This window comes from Polyergus mexicanus, unplaced genomic scaffold (genome assembly GCF_030449975.1).
Source record: "Polyergus mexicanus isolate NDT 795.1 unplaced genomic scaffold, iyPolMexi1.0 SCAF_19, whole genome shotgun sequence".
Classification (NCBI taxonomy): Eukaryota; Metazoa; Arthropoda; class Insecta; order Hymenoptera; family Formicidae; genus Polyergus; species Polyergus mexicanus.
The window spans coordinates 744,536-767,123 of record NW_027223339.1 but is presented as its reverse complement, the minus strand read 5'-3'; the positions used below and the strand labels follow the sequence as shown (position 1 = coordinate 767,123).

Sequence of the window (22,588 nt, the reverse complement as noted above, 5' to 3'; positions counted from 1 at the left end):
AGAGATTGAGAGACGACAAAGCGGGAGCCACGGCGCGACGATCATGCGTCACGTTTCCCTAATTAAGCAAAGGCTGAGGAGCCGCGTATGTAAATGATGTATGTTGTTTGCTCACTGTCGGCTCGCGCGAGTACGCACGCACGCATATGGATGCGATTCTGCGCGTTACGAGCCGACTTAGGAACCGCCGCCGCGTAGTTCTAGTTTCGTCTTTGCCTGTCCTCCTCGTCGTCGTCTTCACCGGCGGTATATACACGGCGGCGGGAGTAAACACGGACGGTTCGCACGGGCCGCTGCGGAGAGTTTAGCGCCATGTTGGCGCTAATAAGTGGGAAGCCGCCACAAATACATCCGGCAAACAGTGCCTCGTTAAGTTTAATTGTCGCGAAAGAAGACGGCGACGACAGCGAAAGGGAAGGGAAAATATCGCCGTCGCCGCCGCCGCGACTTCTTTCGGCACCGCACCGCCGATGGCAAGAGCTTTCCTACCGAACACAATCGCATCGGCGATATTTTTTATCTTTTTTTTTTCTTCTTCTTTCTTCTTCGCTACGTCGAGAAGACGCGTATATCGATTTTTCCGTACAAACAGCGCTCATCTTTCGGTTTTGCCTTACGAGAAAGGGGAAATCTCGCGGCATCTCGCGAAACGCGGCAAGAATGGAGAGCCCCGCGTGCGCAAGGAGTGCGTAATTAAGGACGGTCCCGGACGGTCGTTAGCCAGGTTTTGCGTGTGCAAACGAGCGCGCGGTAGAATTTTTATTCGCCGCTCATGAGTATTTCATGGGGTGTACGTTAGCCGAAAATCAACGTTTTCAATGCCTTCGGCGGCGGGCAGAGTGGCGGGAGGAGGCGGGGAAGCGAGAAGAGAATAATAAATTTGAAATATAAAGCACATTGTTTTTTTTTCAAAATCGATAAAATATCATTTAGCTTATGTTAGCATCGCGCGAATGTTTTAGATTAAAAAAAGAGTTTATCTTTTATCCGTTTGACAAAAGATTTTCAAGTTTAAATTATTTCAATGAAATTTTTGAAATATGTATTGAATTATAAATTCTATTGAAGTCTCTTTATTTCTTCAACATACACAACAGACAAACACGTGTCCTAATCTGCGCAGTCTATTTTATCCACAAAAATTCTCATCGTAAGTGAAGGATGCAAGTAAATGCAACAAGAGTGTGTGTCGATACCGCGTAAATATATTCTTGTTTAGCAGGCAGTAAAATCCATTTATAGCAGTCAATTGGAAATAAAATACTTTTATGCATTGTCCATTTAGAGTTTCGCATTCTCGAGCCGGTAAACTCGATCAATTACGCGACAGACATGATCGTAAACTGCCATTGTTCGTTTCCCGTTTCCTCGTTTCGCGCAAACTCTTTTATTGCTCCCTTACCGCTGCATTAATGTATTGCATGCGCGTACAGGTGATGCATTGTATGCATCGCAACGTGTCGACAATGTTCTCAAGGATGCCATTTAATTCTATTAGAGCAAGATCTATCGCATTTCAGTTTTGTATATTTTGTGACATTACTGTCAGGATGATATATCAATCTCTCAGAAGTCAAGCCGATCTACTTTACTGTTTCTAAATTTATATATATATATATATAGCATAGATATCGAAGGTTTTTAATATAAAAAAATTTTGCCTTTTTTTCTAAATCGATAACCATAATAATTTTAATTATAAAATAATTATATCATGATTTCTTTAGCGGAAGTAATAAGACTTGAGGTATGTGTGATACTGGATAATTAATGCTTAACGAGCTTTAGATAAATTTTTGTGAATTTTAAATATATTAATCTGACTATATTATATATTTTGTATAAAAATAAGAAGCGAGCTTGTTCCACTATACCTGACGTGATATTGTTTTATTCTATTTTCTCTTAATGGACATTTTTTTAAACTCGGAATATTTCACATATACGCGATTTAGAACGCGATTAATTGCGCAGTTTTCTAAGTCATTCTTTTTCTTGTGTTTTTCCTTGTTTTGTTTTTAACCTTTTTTTTTTTTTTGGATTATAGTTTCCATGCAATCCGTGTATGGAATACCAAATGAAAAATCGAAAGCCGATAAAGTTTTACTTTATCCGATCAATGTAATAGCCTTCTCTTTCGTATACGCTTTTCATTCATTAAAGTTTCACGTGGTAATTTCCATTAGTCACTTCCATTACGTCTGACGTATTTTGGATGGAATAATATTATAAACGTCATATGTGTCATGTTTATGTTCGGTGGTTTTATCGGTCTAATTATGAATCTTTTTTTAAAGTAATTTCTAGATTAGGGCTACACTGCGCATAAAACGTATATTTTTACAGATTTACAAAACTTATTAAATTAATTACAAAGAGACATTAGAGTTATGTGAATTTTTTTTCTTTTCTTTACGTCAATTTTTTTCAATAAATTTATTGGGTAAAAAAAAAAAGAAAGTAAAAAAATGTGTTACTTTATATATTTCACATTCAAAGTTTTGTTAAGTCGATAAGTTCTCTGTTATACATCTCTCGAACTCGCACTTTCTCTATCAAGGAAAGAAGATCGAGACAGAGTTTAGCTCTCATATGATGCTGGTAATGCTGGAACTTGCTTGATACTTCTGACTAACGTCGCAAGAGAGCGGTATCAACTCGGTATCAATGTTCCTTGCATCCAGAATTTAAATGCATTCTCTTCAATAAGAAAATAATAAGAATATAATACTATGTCCTAAGAAACAGCCGAGTTTAAGGATTTACCGATATTGCATATAGTTCAAACAAAGTTCCAGATACATCTGAGAATTTCTTCGAGTAACGAGAACTTTTTACAAGAAAAGTTCTGTATCAAATCATAATAGCTCAGAGCACCATGAAATTCTTTATACTTTCCATGAAGATTTTTAGGCTGTTATTGGATACGAGAAGTGCACAAAAGACACGAAGATAACATTAGAGAGAGCCAAGTACTACACAATTTACTAAAAAACATTTTAAGAGAGAAATGTCTTTTGAAATACAAAAATCTTCAAAGATAAATATCACTCTCTTGACTACATGTTAATTTCATGATCTCTTGAATTTCTTTTAACACGTGCAGGAGCTTTACGAATTATTTTATATATTGCATTCAAATACAATAATATAACTAAGATAATTATGAAATTTTTAAAAATTTTTGAGATTTTTTTCCTTTAAAATCTTTTAAAATTTTTACATAACTTCTACAAAAATTATAATGTCTCAATAAACAATATCTTGATACTTAATTAGTATTAGTATAATTTATAGTTAATTAAAAGAAAACAACAAGTTTTCTTGCAAATATTAAGGTTTTCTTCTCACACAACTCTCATTCAAATAAGAAATAAAAAAATTACGCGATGACAATTTTAGTAAATTTATTCCTGGTAATCTCGCGTGCAATAATTCGTATTTTTAGATCTTCAATTTTATCATATTTATTTCTTGTGAGATATCTTGCTTCCAATCCGTCGAAGAACATGATACAAACTGCCAGTGGTGGCCTAATGAAACGAAAATTAAGCCACACCGTCAGGTGGCCTTAAGTGCTATGTCGCGGCTAGATTGTGCTAGACGAGCAGTTCGTTGCACGCTTATGAAAGAGCATTATTCCATTGTGCCGTGAGGTTAATGAAGAAATTAGCCCAAGTGGTTCCACTGCTAAGCATTTAGATCATTTTTCTCGCGGCTTTTGCCGTAAACGGTTTTATTATGCTATTGGTAAGAAAATCATGATTAAAGCGCACCGACCCAATTTGTCCGTGTATGCATGCAATAAAAGTAAAGAAGATTTACCTTCTTATTAATAGCAAATAAAAAAAAAATAACTGTTTGCTGAAAAATATGATCGCTGGAGTTAAAATTTTATCTATTAAATATGAAATACGTATTCAGTCTATAATGAGAATCAATCCATTCAGGCAAATAATTTGTAAATTGAATACGCGTTAAAAAAATACGGACATATATATCTCAAGGTCTCATATTTTATTTATTGTTAAAATATTTAGATAATTTTATTGCATGCTGATTTCACATTTTGTAATAGCTTAAACGATTCTTCGCGCTCTCTCTATAACTTCGATGAAGAAATTATTTTTTAAAGTGTATGTGATACTTGCTTATATTTTTAAACCATCCAACATTATTAAAATTTCTATTATTCTGCCATTATACATGTTCTCTCGGTAAATTTTCGTGTAATTTACAAAGAAAGGAAATTTCATGTATAATTTATAATATTATTAATATTATTATAATATATAATTCTATATAAATTACAATTATAATTACAATTAATTAACGTACAATTATAATTAAAGTATAATTTATAATTAATGATGCTATCAGTATCAAATAGATATATCCGAAATATATAGATAATTTGTTACTGACATTTACATTTAAGTTCTATATTACATAAATATACATAACAATATAATATATATATATATATATACAAAATTAAATCTATAAAATAAAATGTAATATAATTTTTCTACAATTTTTTTTATAATTGATTTTTATTTTTTAGTTTTCCTTGAAACAAGTTTTATTTTATTATCCTTATAAATAATTTCAATATAATTTTATAAATTTTTTTTATAAATTTGCATAAAAATAAATTTAAATTTTATTATTTATATTTTATTCTTATGTTTAGTTCTTTAATATCCCAATAATCTTAGCATTTTTTAAATTCCTAGTAAGCATTTAATTTCTTAAGATAACCGTAATAATTTTATTTTTGCTGGCTAAGCCAGCGAGAATCTGTGATCATCTAAGTTTTGGAGAGTGTACCCTACCTCGCATATCCTACCCGCGTACTTTACTCGCGTGCCCTATTCGCATGCCCTACTCGCGTGTCCGAATAGAATGCACCGGTAGCATTCTTCATTATGTGCCATTGCATATAGAAATGTGCATACACATGTTATACTACGTGTATTATTCGCGCCTTTTGACCATAATATTGGTCAATCATGATGCTTCCGTTGGGCCAGATGAACCTACCTTTCGTCAATCCTGGCCATATTCATTCTGACTACATCTAGCCAGAGATGTAGCTTCGACTTCTATCGGAAGTCAATAAAGAAAAAATTTCTTCTGTTGCCGACTAATTATTGTCGGTGGTGTTTGTGCGTAATCTTACGCTCGTTTATGATTATGAAACCGTTTGTCATGCATTGCTTTAATATAATTTTACTTTAATTAATATAATGCCAAATTATCAATCAAAATTGATTAAAATTCTCATAATAATATATAGTATTGTTTATAATAATAAGTAATTTATATTAAAATAGAATTATAAAACATTTATGTTTTATATAATTTAATAGATCGATAATTTGGCTTTACATCAATTTAATTGATATGATAATATAGATGGATGGGCTATAAAAAATTAGGATAAATCGACGCAATATAAAAATAAGTTATTAATATTTTCTATAATTAATAAAATTATTAGTATCTTCTTCATTAAACAAATTAATTAAAATTTATCAATCGAACAAATATTTTATATTCTTTCCAAATTTTTTTTGCTGTAATTTATACTTCAAATTATACTTATAATATATTTCAAGGAATATTGAAAAAATCTAGTGAAAGTTATTTTATTTAATCTAGCCCATCCATTTTGAGACAACGGATCTATCTACAATCTACAATCTACATTTTCATCTACAATCTATTGTACAAATCTACGAATCCGTTACCTCAAAATAAAATTAAGTTCATCACTCACCGGCACTGATGCGCAACAGCGGAGTTGTTGGTCTTGAAGCTGCGTTGTCTATAACATACAAATATGAAGTCTAAATTATAACAGCGTCCAAAATATAATTAATATTTCGTGCGGAATATTCTATATCCGATGCGTACAATATTCTACTGTGCTAAGAAGCTCTAAATAAATATGGAACCATTTTATAAATTATAAAAACTTTTTTCAAATAAAAATTTTTATAGGACTTATGTAAAATTCTTTCTTTTAATTTTCTCTTGTTTAATTCATTTAAATAAAAAGACCAAATTATATATAATACGCGTACGCGATTTTTAACCACTGATATACAAATAATAAATACTCACCCTTGGGTTGCTCCGCCGGTGCAGGATGCCTCTCCTAGGCCTCCTCCTCCTCTCAGAATGTCAGGGTCGCTACGTTGATCTGTAACATGCAAATAGAAGATTCAAATTATAGCAAAGTTCAAAATAATTAATATTTAGAAAAATTTATTATACGCATTAAGTTTTATATTTGATGCATATTAATAAGCAGATTAATAAAATAATTTTATTAATTTTGAAAAAAAGAAAAAAACACTACTCATAACTCTAATAATTTCATATAAAGGTTATAATCTAAAAGTATAAAATTTTACAAGATTATAGCTTTCATACAAAAATCTGTTTCTTTAATTTTCTATTGTTTAAATCATACAAATAAAGAATCAAATTACGCGATTAATTGCTTAATTTAAATTGCACCTATGCAATTAATAAGTAATTAATATACAAATAACAATTTACTTACCACAGGGTTGCTCCACCGATGCCCGATGACTCTCCTAGGCCTCCTCCTCCTCTCAGGTTGATTTACACACGCGATACTTAAACGGCACTCCCGCACTTTTATTAAAAGATTACTTCCGCACTTGTACGCGCGATACTTTGAACGACACTCCCGCACTTTCGAATTTCGGCACGATCGAATCCCGCTTCACGTGAGAATCACACTTCGAGTCGACAAGTCGGGAATTCACCGATTACTTCGAGCAAAGGTTAAGCGGAAGCGGAAGAAGACGAAATCGATCGATGGAATAATCGCGAATGGGGTTCGCTCGACTCTTGACCCGCGCCTGCTCCCATCGAGGGCCGACTAGAACATCGTTAGGAACGATTTCATACGAACCACCAAGTCTCTATCATACAGACTGAGCCGGGTTTATCGTAAGGCTGATAGACGGGTCGAGAATGAAGATACCCACCTTCTACGTGCTAACAATCTAGCATTTCGAAAGCGAGAAATCAACTTCTCTAGCGAGCGAAAATCGAACCTAATTAGAACAGCCGACTCCTCAGATGCCAAACATGTTAGTATTTCTACAATGTGCTGTTAGACGGTACAAGAGAAGGGACCCATTAACGACGATTCCAAAACAATCGACCGAACTCTAACCGATTCGGGCCGAACCGTTCGTCGGAGCAGAACGTGCCCTCAACAGCCGATTCTCGAACCGAAGTTCAAGATTAACCGCGCGAACATGCATCTATACTATGCACGAACATACGTTGCTACGCGGCCGGCATTCACCTCAGCCGCGATACTGAGGCGTTTTAACGTTGCGCCTACATTAATATATTAAATTTATTAATACATAAATATTTATATAATATATAATATTAATATAGTATTAATATTAACTGATATTAATATAAAATTAATTATATTAATAGGTATTAATATATTAATAATTGCAACGCTGAGAGACATCCCATTTAGTCGGCAACAAAGTATGATCCTCGGTGACAATCGTGAAAACGAGATAAAAGTCCAACGCGAAGACGCGACGACGCGAAAACGCGATACCGCGACAACGCGACGCATCGTTGCTCGTACGGCACGATGACGGCAACGACGACGCACTAATGTGCGTTCAACGCACGAATGCGCGTGCCACATATGAGCCATTGTGCGACTCGTGGCAATGCTGTACGGACACGCGGACGCGAAAGACGCGAAAGCCGTCCGCGACACGATGACGGTACCGACGACGCGACAAGCCGTCCGCGGCACGATGACAGCACCAACGATACGACGAGCCGTCCGCGGCACGATGACAGCAACGACGACGCTGGGTACTTGGTTTCCCCTTCGCAGTAAACCTTGAGGACGCTTACGACCTTAAGGCATACCGTCCAGGTACTGAAGCCACTCCACCACGTCAAGGTGTACCCATGGGAGGGTTATTTTATACAATATATAATTTTCTAATATAATATATAACTTATAAGAGAGAGGAAAAATATACTTTATATTTGAGAGATCATTGCATCCTTCTTTTTCCTCGATTAAATAAGATGCGATAAAGATATATTTTTAAAAAACAAGCATCAAATACTGAATTTGATTTTTTAATTAAAAAATTAATTATATAAGATATACATTGTAAAATTACATAACGTCAAAGTCAATGAATCAATTAATGGATTAATCAATAATACTAGTGAATCTATACATAATTTATACATATACAAATTCAATTAAAGAGAATGAATCGCCGAATACAAATAAGATTATTAGATAAGAATCGATGTTAATTGGATAAAGGAAGATTGATATAAGAGTTCTAAATTAGCCTTTCCTTAATAATTGAGAGTTTCATGGCTTATCGTGGATTTAATATTTAAAACATGCCGACAATATCTTCGTGTATTATTACGCGAATATCAAATCGCCGGAGGAAATTCGATAATTCTATAAATTATTCTATAAATTATTATTAATATACATTAGTATTATACAGGATAGCCCCGAACGTTTCAACCAGACTTTGAGATTTTATAGGAAATTTAATTCTGAACAAAAAATTTCTTATAAACATAGGTCAAAACATAAACATTTTCTCAAGGAATTATCGCTCAAAAACCTCTGAAATCGTGATTATTCTACGCATTTTTCCAAATATCATGAAAAATGTGCGTCTTTTAACAAAAAGTATCGAAACAAAAGTTGTAGAAAATTAAATTCTCTTTCAAATGAGATCAAAATGATTGTTGTACGTTCCATAAATTTTGATAAAACCAGTTTCAAACGTACAAAAAGTGCTTTTGTTATTTATTGTTAGATTGATTAAAGTTGAAATCCGTAAAGCGACTAGATCGGTGCCGAAAGTACATTATTCGATGCCGAAAGTGTATTGGAGCTAGGGGGAGACATTTTGAGAACAGTTAGTTTTCTCACGTCTTTATTCATTTTCTACAATACTATTACGTGCTATTTTAGTTTAAAAAAATTAATTTTATTTTCATAAGAGAAAGATATTTATTTTTTATTTTTATCGTTTTTTCAAGAAATTTATTAAGTTTCATTTTCTTTCTATTTCATTTTCTTTTCATCTTTTGCTCTTCCTTTGCATCAGAGGTTTTTAAGCGATAACTTCTTAAGAAAGCATTTTTATAGGAAATTTTTTCTTCAAAATTAAATCTCCTATAAGATCTCAAAATCTGGCTGGAACGTTCGGGGCCACTCTGTATATTCATTCATTCATATGCGTGGAAATCTCATAAACAACCAAAGAGTCTTTTGCTTCCTGTTAGGCCGTCGTTCGCGATATTCGCCCGCCTTCGACGTTTTATAACTATTAACCACCTGCAGGTATGCATTGCGGTAAATAAAATTGATATACCACCACAACAATATCATAAATTACATTACGATAACAAAACGCGCTATTGCATAACGCTCTTATTCCATGAAATAAGTCTATCATTATATCTCGAAGTGATTATATTGGATGGTGATTTTATATTTGGCCTAAATAAAAAAATAATTTTTCTTCTATTTATGTCATACGCGTTAGATAAAAATTACATTTTTAATTTGTTATTTATATATGTTTTCTTAATAATTGTAACATAAATATGTAAAATTGTAAAATAAAATTATAAAATAAAAATGCAAATAATATAATTACATACGCAGAAAAATATTTTGCGCTCTTTCTATATAAACTTTATCATTTTAAAGTATCAACGAAATAATCGATTCATCCGATGAATATTTCTTGGAGAACGCAGACTGTCGAGAATGGCAGTGAAAGAGCACGATATCGCGACAACGCGACGCATCGTTGCTCGTACGGCACGATGACGGCAACGACGACGCACTGCTACTTTATTGCTCGAGTATCGCCGCGCGAATGATAATATGTAAGAAAGGAATTCGAGAGTCTCGCCCCACTACAGTTCTATTCAAGTGTCTGTGTATAAATGATAACAAGGCCGTAACATATAAACAAAGTTTACGAGCGTTAATGTTTACGCCGCCAAGGCCAAATACCATGTTAGGTATTGTAAAAATTCGCTGATGAAATATTTTACGTACTATGATATATATATATATATATATATATATATATATACGAAAATATTAAATTTTATATACAAGTATATATTTTAAATTAATTTTAAATATTTTATAGGTAAATTTTTTTTTGCGTTTCTGGTTTTTTATTCAGAGTCCTGGGTAGTATCCTACGAGATATAAAAGAAACTTTTATTATTCTAACGCTCCAATATTGCAAGATATATCGCGATTTTTTAAACATTTTTATCTATTATTATTTATAAAAACTAAATGGCGCATTTTATAATATTTTATATATAACATATACACATATAATATTTTAATAATATGCCGTGAGCAATTCTCATTGAGATATCCACTTTTAAAAAAATGTGCTAAATCGATACTCGCAAGTATTATTACCTCTTTTCTGCGATGCTGATTGGTTATCTCGATGCTAAGCTATACATTATTTTATATCAATAAAAGCCTGTCACAACTGAACGACGCATTTGACAGTTGAAATATTAAATGCTTGTATAATTTTTATTTAATTTATTTCGAAAAAATGGAGAACTAGAGAGTTAATATGTGTAAATAATTATACACACATACACACAAAATAAATGACGCGCGCTTATAGTGTTCTAGTTATTTCAAAAAGTGTGTACTTGCTTATATTTTAATAATCGTCTGACATTATTCTTTCTTTTTCTCTCCCTCATTATTTTTTATTTATTTAAAATCATTGGTGTAAGTCTCCACACAATACACTTTACGAAAAAAAATAATTTGTCATTAATAACTCATCGTTTTGCGCAACACACAGTTAGATTAATTAAGTCATTAAATTTCCGCGTGTTGTCTTTTATAGTTCTAATTATTTATACAATATTATTTTAACTTCTTTTTTATATGCGCAATAATATATTCTCTCTGTCACATTATTTATATAATTTATATAAATTATTAAAAGTTAAATTGTTGAATAATTCAAAGAGGAGTGTTCAACTGTAAAGAGTGGACAAATGTAAAGGGAAGCATAGCGGCTAGTATATACCATAAAGGGTTTGAAAAGGATTGGAAGAGGAATTTTCGAGTTTCCTGGATATCTGACTGTCAATGTTCCCGCTTCTGTCTCGAATCTCGTCTGCAATGTTACAACCACGTTTATACGATTTTGTCGACTTCCTTTCGGAATGTTGCAATCCCGAAACGGTATGAAATGAATGTTACTTGTGTCCCTGAGCCTTTTGCGTGTCATGCATACCGAAGTTTCGAAGTATGAATCTCGTTTCTGGTATTTTGGATTTGACTTTTCTTAATTGAATTAAAAAAATACGCACGAATGGTTAAGTGAATTTTAGCAGAATTTTAATACGAACAAGAAGTAGATTTAAGAAATGCCCAATTTTTCTTTTACTTTATATAAAAATATCTTTTATGTTTTCTTAGAATCTTTATAATATATATTTTTCTTTGACTCTCTTGATATTCTTATGATATGCTTCATTCACTACTATTATTACTTATAATAAATAGGTTTAATCTATTTCTTAATATAAAAATAAAAGATATAATTTTATTAAACGGATAATAATTAACATATCAGTTGTAATCTTTTATTCAGATTCTTGGAATAAAATATTTTGACTTTCTTTATTCTATTAATACAAAATGTGCGCGCAACGTGAGATATAACGCCTTTTGTGCAAATTAATTATGTTTTCATATAGCATTATTATAGTGAATTATTATTATACTAATGAGCAAATTAGAATCATTAGCGTTGTAGTAATTGCACATTACAAAATTATCGTAATTTAGTTATTTCATCTTCTAGAATGTATATTACATTGTATGTCTATTTGCTACAATGCGTGCATATATTATTATACTGCATTCATACTTTTAGTATAAAAAAAGGAAAGTTATTATCAGTTAATTATCTCTTTGAAGGGAATGTCTGATATGATAATAATTTTCACGATAGTGGAATAACGCTATAATACTTCCGCAATTTTTTAAAGAATTTTTTTGAAACCAGATATATATCGGAAGAAAGATATTGAAAAATATTTATTGTATATCTCTCATATCAAAATTTTATTTAAAAATCAATAATATAGCACAAAATAAAACTCTTCTTTTTTCTTTCTTATTTTTGTCTTTCACTGTCTCTTGTTTGTCTCTCGATAATCTTAAAAAATACCAATTTATATTAAATATTTTTAGCAGAATTGGCAAAATAATGAAAACTAAAAAAAACATTCAATTAAAATATATTTAGTGTATAATATGTATCTATATATAATTTTATTATTATTATGTATATTAAGTACGTTATAATAATATCGCACGATGAAATAATTTTGCAAGTAATTTAACTTTCTTCACCGTTGTGCAGGATGTGTATAAATTTTTACACGGTATCCATGATTATATTGTAAATCGTGATTGCATTCTAAACAAAATATATTGAATAATATCTTTTGCCCACATAAGCTGCTGTATTGTAATACCTCTTTTTTTTTTATGAAATCAATCCACATATTCAAAGTCGGCGTGTTTTACATTTTTTTATTCTTCTTCTGAGACTTATAACATTTTTTAAAATAATGCAATTATTAAAATTGATTTTGAATTCTTAGATTATCGCCAGTATGTTATTCTTATAAACGATGCTTCTAATGCCTTTATAATAATTTCTGTGCAGATATATTATAGATTCTTCAAAGATATTCATTATCAAAAATTAAAATCTTTATGAAAGAAATCTATATGTGTGTGATACACGCACACACATATATATATATATATATATATATATATATATATATATATATATATATACATAGACTTAATGATAAGAAATGCAATAACTTAATGCATAAAACATTTTGTGGCTAGAAGTGGATTTAATCGCTTATCCATATATGTATACTAAAAATTATTTCCTCTTTTTTTTATGGGTGGTTTTGTATGTATATGTATGCAGACTAAAAATTTCATATGAAAAAAATTAAAAAAAAATTTTCTACCATTAAAATTCTGATGTTTCAAGTATGTATTTTTTAATAAATAAATAGTAATGGCTATTTTTATAGGTATGTATTTATATCTGATCTTATTTGCGGTTAAAATCGCTTTTCGTGAGATTGTAATGTTATATGGTGACTGGTTTGATCAATTATCTCATTTTCCGGAAATACATTTATGACATTATTGACAGTGACAGATTCCTGACTGTTTCATACGCGATTGCCAGTTTGGTAATTCCTCATTTCCTGCTAAACATACTCGATATACGGTATGTCGTATGGCGCCGCAATACTCACGACTATTCCACGAATATGCGGGCTTGTGGACCCAACAATGGCTGTTACGCCTTACTCGAAGAGCTCGCAAATTATACGGAAAGGAATGCAATCGAATATGCAGACATAAATCAACAAATATGGCCCGAAATTAATAGAAAAGTTTCTCAAAATTATGGTGGAACATACCTCATACGAAACGTTCTATTTCATGTATTCGCATAGTCTAGTAGCTATTTTGAAGTTATTGGTATCAGTTTCTATATGCTCAGTGATATAGGAAAAGAGAGAGAGAGAGATAGAGAGAGAGAGAGGGAAAAGGGGAGAAGAAATCGAATATCAACAGCTCGTGTCTCGTCTCGGAGAGAATTATTAGAAATGTTGATATGTCACATCATATTGTTTTGTGGAAAATCATATCTAAGGTATCTTTGAAAATAAGTATATTATTTTTGTGACCTATTAACTTGATTAGACAGCGATGTAAATCGTTGCATTTTTTTTTTTGTTCTAATGGAATTGAAAAATTTATTATTAAGAATTACGTATATATATAATAAGAAAAAGAAATTGATATAATTCTCAGGATCTAATACACATCAATAATAAATATCGCTATATTATTATTAGTTAATTACAAGTACGCGATTTAAATACTATTTTCTAGAACATTATGGGCTAAACTATTTCAACATTTTTCATATTTTAACATTTTGTAATAGTTCATAATGCATATTGAAAAAACAATAAACATGTATTTTTATAGTCACATATGTATATTATTCGTACAATTCAGTGTCCTACAAGAGATACGAACAAATTCTCCAGCATATGCAACGCTAAAATTCAACTAGTGTCCCACAGGAACTAACTTTAGATGCAGTTAAATTAAAGTAAGCGCAGCGTGGCTCGTTGTGACCGATTAGAATTTGGTTTTCAGACCGTATATTTTGCTTTTCACCAGTGCACGCTTTTACAGACACGAGTACTTATGTACACGGCAGATAACTCTGTATATCCTGAAATCAAACCAACCAAACTATTCTATGACTCGATAACTTATATATTTGATGTACTGAATTGTAGAAAATATATATGGTACATCATTGTTTCCTCTCTATTCTGGAAATACCTGTTGACATTATCATAAGATAAGAGATTGATGCTAGTTTTACATTCGCAATACATGTATCGAATGCTTTTATAGGAAATAACGTCTCATCATTATAATGTTTCATAATTTTTCAAAAACTGTCAAGACATGTATATTATTTAATCTTATATCTTCAATTACAGAGAAATATTGACATAATTTATTTGGAAATTTTATCAATAATTTTGTTTAAATTTAATAAAATAAAAAATGCACTCAGAATATTTTCATTTGAATATAAATGAATAGTTTCTTTGTAATTTGTTCTTTCTCTTTTTCTTTTATTATTAAAACAAAAAACGATCAATGAAAGTACATTATATGAAATGGTTAAATCTAATTTACACTAAACTTAATCACTTTAATCATAAACTTGAAACTACAGGTCTAAATAATGAAAAATAAATTCTGCCACCACGTGGTCGAACATTATCGGACATTTATGTGCGATCGTTAGTCTATTTCGTTCTTGCGCAGGACTCTGTTCGGCCATCGCGAACGCTATAGAATTGTATAGAGGAAAGGGTCGCCCAGCTACCGTAAATGTTCCTTTTAACGTCGTCCTCGCAACGCAGCGGCCATAGTTTAACGGCACAATAAAGCCGTGACATCGCAAATTATAAGTTGTCGCGTGGATTGTTTATCGGCCTCGCTACGCTGTACATTAACCCGTATTTCCGTTTCCGAGATCGCAGCAGTTTCCTCTGCCAATAATAGCCATTTCGCCGGTCATTTTGAGAAGCCGAGCACGCAATCTGTTTTAACGCGTGATTATCTCGCGTTATGACAGAAACGACCTCAAAATTTAGATTTTAAATGCAACGATTCAGTACTTTCAAGACATATAATATGTTGCATAATGCATTCGATATCTTCGTTTTAGGAAAATCTGAAAGCTCTTATAATCTTTGTGTGTATAAAAATAAATATATGTTTGAAACAATTTTTATTCTTTTTATTTTATGTTCCATATTCGTCTTTCGTCTCCCTTTTTTCATATTCGAAATATCGAATCATAAAAGAGATTCTATTTTCGACCCCGAAATGTCCAAAATTCAACGTTCAAAAATATTTGTAAGATAATGTACAATGATATTCATGCTTCTTCAAAAAGTTTTCATAGAATATCGACATGATTCCTTAATGTAATAATATTTTATTATATTATACATATATATATTTTTTATATTTAATCTATATGTATGTATATATATATATAATTATTTATATATAAATATTTAAAATTTTATCGTTTATAAGTTGTAAGTTCTAATCAGAGGTAAAGTACAACTTCTCCATTCATATTTATTTTTATGAAACCACTGTTGCGTCATTAAAATTATTGAGTGTCCATTAACGTCGTGCGCGATATATTGCTTGTAATTATCATTTCAAATGATCGATTTATCGTGCAGCTGGCATTTCCTAGGATTTTCCTTGAAAATATATGATATCGGGTAGGATCAATTTCCATAACAGAGACGATGCATCGCGTTTTAGATATTGATTATTCGACTTTTCGAAAATATCTCTTTACGTAATATTGTCTGTCTAATAGAAACGGAGATAAATTTACGTTCATCTTATCTTATGCGACTTTAAAGTTCGTCTAGTAATTTTCCATCATAATTGTTAATTGGAAGTCTTCTCTCTAAGATTAAACTCTACGATCTTTTCGCGATGAAACGTTGAACGTTCTTGTCATGCTTATAATACATCCAATATTGCTTCGATGGGGGGTAATTGTCTCTCGAAGGATATTGAAAACAAAGCCTCCATTCGGTTGTACGATAAAGTTTATAAACGAATTTATACTGTTTTTCAACTTCTTAAAAATTTTTCTTCTATTTTTCTGCATATGTTACTTTATAATAGAAAATAATTTTATATTATCTGATAATATCATTTGTCTAAAAATAAGACACGGATTTATAAAAACTTATCTTTCTTTTTACAAATACATATATCATAATTTCCAATCTAAAACTTACATAAATATGCATATATCTGCATTTGATCACATCTAATATTTTCCAAATGGTTCTCTCGCGAAGGGGCAATTGAATTTTGCATATCATTACTTGACATATTTTGATTCTAAATTTATCAGAGAGCTAACGTTTCTTTCAAATATAATAGAAATTTATCTTTTATAATTATTTTTATATTTGTTTTAAACCAGCGATTTTTTTCTTTTTTTTAATGTCATTAATTCTGATACTTTGCATCTGGTGTCGTTATATACGTATACTTTCATATCTCGTAGCTATCCATATTTCTTCGTTATCAGCAGGCGAACGCGGTAAGCCGGCCGAATTAAGTGCGGAATTGCCGGGAGAGTTTGCTTTAACACGGGATGTAAACTCTCGATATATGTATATTCCCTCTCGCAGTTTCTCTCGGCGACGAAACGAGCGTACAGGGACTTCTAGTAAATCTAAAAGTTTTCCATCACAGGATAAACTCTTCTGGAGAATTTCTATGTTTTTCGCATCTTTTGCTCCTTTCCCTTAACCCGCTTTCGTATAGACGCGTATAGATGCCGTTTAGAGATTGGCCAAGTTTCGTTGAGTAACGCCGCTAATTACGAAAGAACGAAAGGAAACCAAACTCGTTGGCGCTATTGCAGGAGCCATTAAGACCTGTTGATCTCCCAGTGGATATCCGCTTTGATGATCAGATCCTTTTCTCAATGGATAGACGCGATCTCGCGAGAGACTAAAGGTACATTTTGTGTCAGACAGGATTTTGTTTCAAATATGCTTTTACGTAAAAAGCAAACACTTGTAAGAGAAACCAACGGATAAATGCGCTTCTAAAGTTTTTTCTCGATAAAACGATGCAATAATATTTCTGTTCTAACATAAAAATAAAATAATAATGTAATATATAATATAATAAATGTAATAATGTAATATATAATACTTAATAAGATAAATCTATATATATATATATATATATTTATACATATAATAAGATAACATTCAATAAACAAACAAATTAATATTGACTGTAAAACTTTTCGAAGTATATCAGTAAGAGATACTAACGTTTTCTAATATATTTCCGGCTCTCAAAAGTTCTCTCGATTTTTCGGAACGAGATGCACTTCGTCGACAAGCATTGATTTTCCATATCGCTCCTCTGTAGCCAAACTTTTGTTTCAACGCGACGCGATATCGGAGGAAAAGTTCGATCAACGCGCAAGAAAGAGGGTAAATAGGTATCGCGGTGGGATAAAGCGAGTTGAAGACAGGAGAAAGAGATCGATTACGCGGCTTTATTTTCGATTATGCAGCATCTACAACGTGCAGAAATACTGCCAAGATGTTTTATTAAAGCGGGCGTCAAATTTCAGAGCAAACGCGAGAAATTGTTCGAAATTACTGACGGAGATCGGAAGTTAACGAGGTATCGTGTTCATCGATCGATCTAAAACCTCGCTTAAAAGCGCTGCTTTCTATTTTCATTACTGCAATCTATCTCCCGGCGATGCGGTGTGCGATCATTCTATAAAGAAAATTCTCTTAAAATCGAACGAGACGAAAGTGCGTCACGGGTTGACTGCTTGAATAAAAATTCATCATATGCGAAGATAAGAAAGATTTTACCCATCATGCTTTACGGTTAGTTAACTTATCATTCTCTCTGATGTTATCTATATTATATGATATCAAAACTGTGTGTCTCTTTCTCTCTCTCTCTCTCTCTCTCTCTCTCTCTCTCCTCTCTCTCTTTTTTTTCATACAATAATTATAAAAGATTCATGTCAGGATAAATTGCAGAACGGAAGAAGTTGATGGATTGCCTTGTAGTATTTACGATTAAACATCGGATATAACAAGACGCACATATGAAATTCAATATAAACGAGAATAAACGAGAGTATCCTAACAGCAACATTATAGCGCAGACAATGGGCATGATGAAAATTGTAGTCAAATCAATCAGTTTTCACATAAATTAAAATATATTAAATTAAATTATATATATATATATATATAATAAGTATAAAATAAGTATATTAAATTAAATAATTCTTTACATAAAAAATATAGGAATATAAAAATATAATCATCAATAAATTATTTAATAAAATTACTGCATTTGAGCCATTTTGCTGAATCAGGAATCTAAATATTGTTCTTTCAAATATATGCGTGTCTTTATATTAATTATCTCATTAATTTTTACAGATACTATCATTGCTACGATAATAAACCATGTAAATAATCATGAGAACAGATTTGGAATTATACGATAGAAATCTCTAGTCGTATATTGCTCTTTTTGTAAGAATAAAAAGCTTCGCAAGTTATTTTCCTATACCAACTTATCTACTTAAATTTAAATTTATTCGTGTATATGCTGTGGAGCGCAAAGAGGTCAATCTTTTGTTTACATCGTCAAGAGAGAGATCGAAAATATGAAAAAGTACATTCGTTTGAATTTTTATGCAAGATTCTTATCGTCACATATATTACCCGAAAAATGTATATCGTACACACACATATTCACACACATCATATGATAATTTCTTTTACATTTAAATTTATCTGATATTATCTGGGATTTATTTATATAAAGAAATGTTGTAGATACATAAGAATAGTATTTTTACAACATGTATGTATAACATTTCTTTATATATATAAATAAAAAAGATTGAAAATTCCTGAGATTAATGAATATTCAATGAAATAAGTATGATATAATTTATATATATTAAATGAATTTGTAAAATATCTACAAGTAAATTTAAATACTCTTGAAGAAAATATGTTAGAATATATTGATATAGTTATATTTTTCAAATATTTGTGTTCAGACAAATTAAATAGTTTTAATTTATTATTATGTCTTTGTCATATGATATTACAAATTCACATTTTTATTATATTAGCTGATGCTGTATCGATACGTATCCGTAGCATTAATTTTAAAAAGCGAGCTGTTCTATCCAATTTTGTGTATGTATATATATTTGAGATAAATCCCTTACACTTTATCCATTATTCTATGTTATTAACTGCTAATAGCTTTATTGCCGGGCAATTAAATTTTATTATTCAAATAAACTTGATTAGTAAGTATTTCTGTCTGAATTGATTATTTAAGTGAGCGGATAAATACTTAACAGTAGAATCAGATTCGTTCTCCTAAACGCATGAAAATAGATATTCCATCTATCGATTATCATCTATGGACCATCGTTGTTTATTCCGTTACAATCGGAAGCTATTGTTACGACGGATATGTTACACGAATAATTGCAATAGTTGATGCAGTATTGTGGAGTAATATGTGTCAGGAAGCCAATTCGAAATGGCTGCCAATCGGTCGAGTCTGATTAATGATTGATCGGTTGACTGTGTAATGCTACGAATCTCGAATTGATTGAAGTTACCTTCTCGGTCGACGCAATGCGATATGCTGCATGAAACCGTATGCATCAAACTGTGAGGCAAGGGTGAATGTTATTTGGAATACATGTGCATTCCGATTCTGAGAGCGAGCTATATCGATAGCCTAGGGTTAACCAATCCTACTTTAATGATCACCGATGATTAGCATTAGTATTACTAGATCGAAGAGTGAAGAAATAAAAAATTGAATTCGACAGATTGTATGTACAATATAACGAAGAGAAATTGTTGGAGATCATTCAAGTTTAGAAAAGCATACATATGTTACGTATTATTTTTCTAAGTTTTAAAATATTTTTTTGGAGAAATAAAATCTTGTACAAAAAAATTTTATTTTATATCTTCAACTAATGTTTTTATGAAAAACAATTTTCAATCATTGATAGTAATAATACGCGAAAGTAATAATAGAAAATGTCCTTACAGGGAAGCGATGATATAAATTTGGTAAGCAGCGGTAACGTAATGGATCTAATGTAGCAAACTAGATTGACTGAGTTACAGGCAATTTGTGGATTTTCCCCATACTAATGTAATCTCGTCTGCTGAAATCGACAGTCACGTCAAAGTTTAAATTTCTCCCATATGACATTACAAATTGTGGCCGTACATGGTCTAAACTAATTCGTGTTCAATCGCTCTCCGGCATTTGATTTACCTAGTATAACTATAAACTATAGTTGATCGATTGTTCAAACTTTCTTCTCTCGATTACGATTATTTACCAACGATATACACAGAAATGCGCGTATTAATTTTTTTTTTTTTTTGGAAAAATGGAAAGAGAAAAAGAAATTTTTCATACATATAAAACTTTGCTTCAAAATTTTTAATGTTTTTATTGTGTTAACATTTTATTTCGTTATTTAAACATTTTTTTGATCTTTCTAATACTTCATATATGCATATACTTTCGAGATTTTACTTCTTCACTTATGCCATTCGTCGACGAAAGCAACATGTCGCGAGAAATTTTATCCATCGAATTCGATGCCAGTTGGTGCAGCGTATCACTTGAAATTATTTAGAATTCCAGCATCGGAAATATTGTTCAAAAACGAGATCTTAAAAGATATTGCGATCAAAAACATCAAAAAATTCGCGTTATTAAAATTGCATGAATGTCCTGCGGAAAACATATACGTATGCATATAATTATAAAAGTTTAGGAAAAAAATCTTACTTAAAATTATATGCATAAATGGTTTTTAAAACAGCACTCGTATAGAATGATTATGTATCATCATTTTATTCGATAAGAATTATTCCGTGAATTTTAAAAGGGCAGAATATAAATATAAAAAAATTCATTCGTCGCCGTCCCACGAGAATAGTACGTGTGCTTCATGATTTAGCCATATTTTCTACAAGAGACTTCAATTTCACGCTGCGACAAGTTTACAACAATTTTCTTTGCCTGACCAGTGCACATCTCACTTCGGTCAACTTTACTACTGATAAAGAATTTAAATTTCTTGTTTCTTTACTCAAAGATAAGTGAAAAATGCAAATCGTTGGTTGATAAACGATCGTTTGAATCAACTTGAACACGAATAAACAGAGCAAACAAGAAATGAGAATTTATAGTACGCATCGACCCATGCATAAACGTGTAACATGAAAAATATAAATACGTCCTTTAGAATGCACAAATATTTGTGTTTTTGTTATTTTCATTTTCAAACATTTATTCAAATTCTTCACGCAAAAATCACGATACAACCCCCTCGACTACGCATAAGATCTTCGTTATAATTCGATTGAACTTTATGTTTTGTTTATTTCAATTTGCTTTAATAATGTTTTGCGTTTATTTTAATCTCGATATATATATAATATTTTGATAACCTTTTAGAATTACCGCAAAAGTCAATGTACACTTTAAGGATATATATACAAAGAGATATTAATTATTAGTTTTAAATTAAAAATATAAAAACTGATATATTCTTAAAAATTGTTCATGAAATTTATTTAAAAAGTTTTCATGACTAAAGCATACACGTATGAAACTGAATAATGCTACGTAGCAAAGTATTATCTGTGAAAGAAACTAAAACTTTTTTTGATGGTATATACTTTTAATCAAAAAACTGTAACTTACTCGGAATGAAATAATACACAATTTTTTACACTTTACACGTAATAAAGTTGAATCCACTGTATTCATTCTTCCTGCTTTTGTATTTTGATATATTATTCCAATGCTTTGCTTTTAACTTTTTCTTTTAACCAGATTCTTGTCATTATATTGAATAGAGAAAGACTATCAAAACGCTCCATATTTGGCGACTCACCACGTATTAACGCCAGCTTCTCGTTGTTGCATCAAGTTTCACGACGGAAATTTTCGTAATCGCATGCTTCCGATTTGCGTGAAAGTGAAAATATATTCGCCGGCATTTCTGTCCGAAACCTCGTTATTCCTCTGCAATGCTCATAGCATTAAAGTACATTGCGGATACTAGTAACGCAACGAGAAGGGTGGGTTGACTCCCTTTTTGCCAGCAACGCCGGCGGGTTGCAAACAAAATTTGCATAAGACTGTTAATAGCTCGGAGGAGGATAATGCAGCCATGGAAAA

General features: G+C 31.3%; 1 protein-coding gene across 4 annotated transcripts in view; it reads right to left on the bottom strand.

The window, feature by feature from the left end:
* Window positions 1–7,992, bottom strand: part of LOC138941492 (palmitoleoyl-protein carboxylesterase NOTUM-like) — a 68,226-nt gene extending 60,234 nt beyond the window's left edge. For all 4 annotated transcript variants that reach the window (XM_070311217.1, XM_070311212.1, XM_070311216.1 and 1 more), the window contains exons 1-3: window positions 6,575–7,992; window positions 6,130–6,208; window positions 5,783–5,830 (exon numbers count right to left, since the gene is read on the bottom strand). The gene's annotated coding sequence lies outside the window, so the exon portion shown is untranslated. The remainder of the gene's footprint in view (window positions 1–5,782; window positions 5,831–6,129; window positions 6,209–6,574) is intronic.
* Window positions 7,993–22,588: the final 14,596 nt, after the last annotated feature.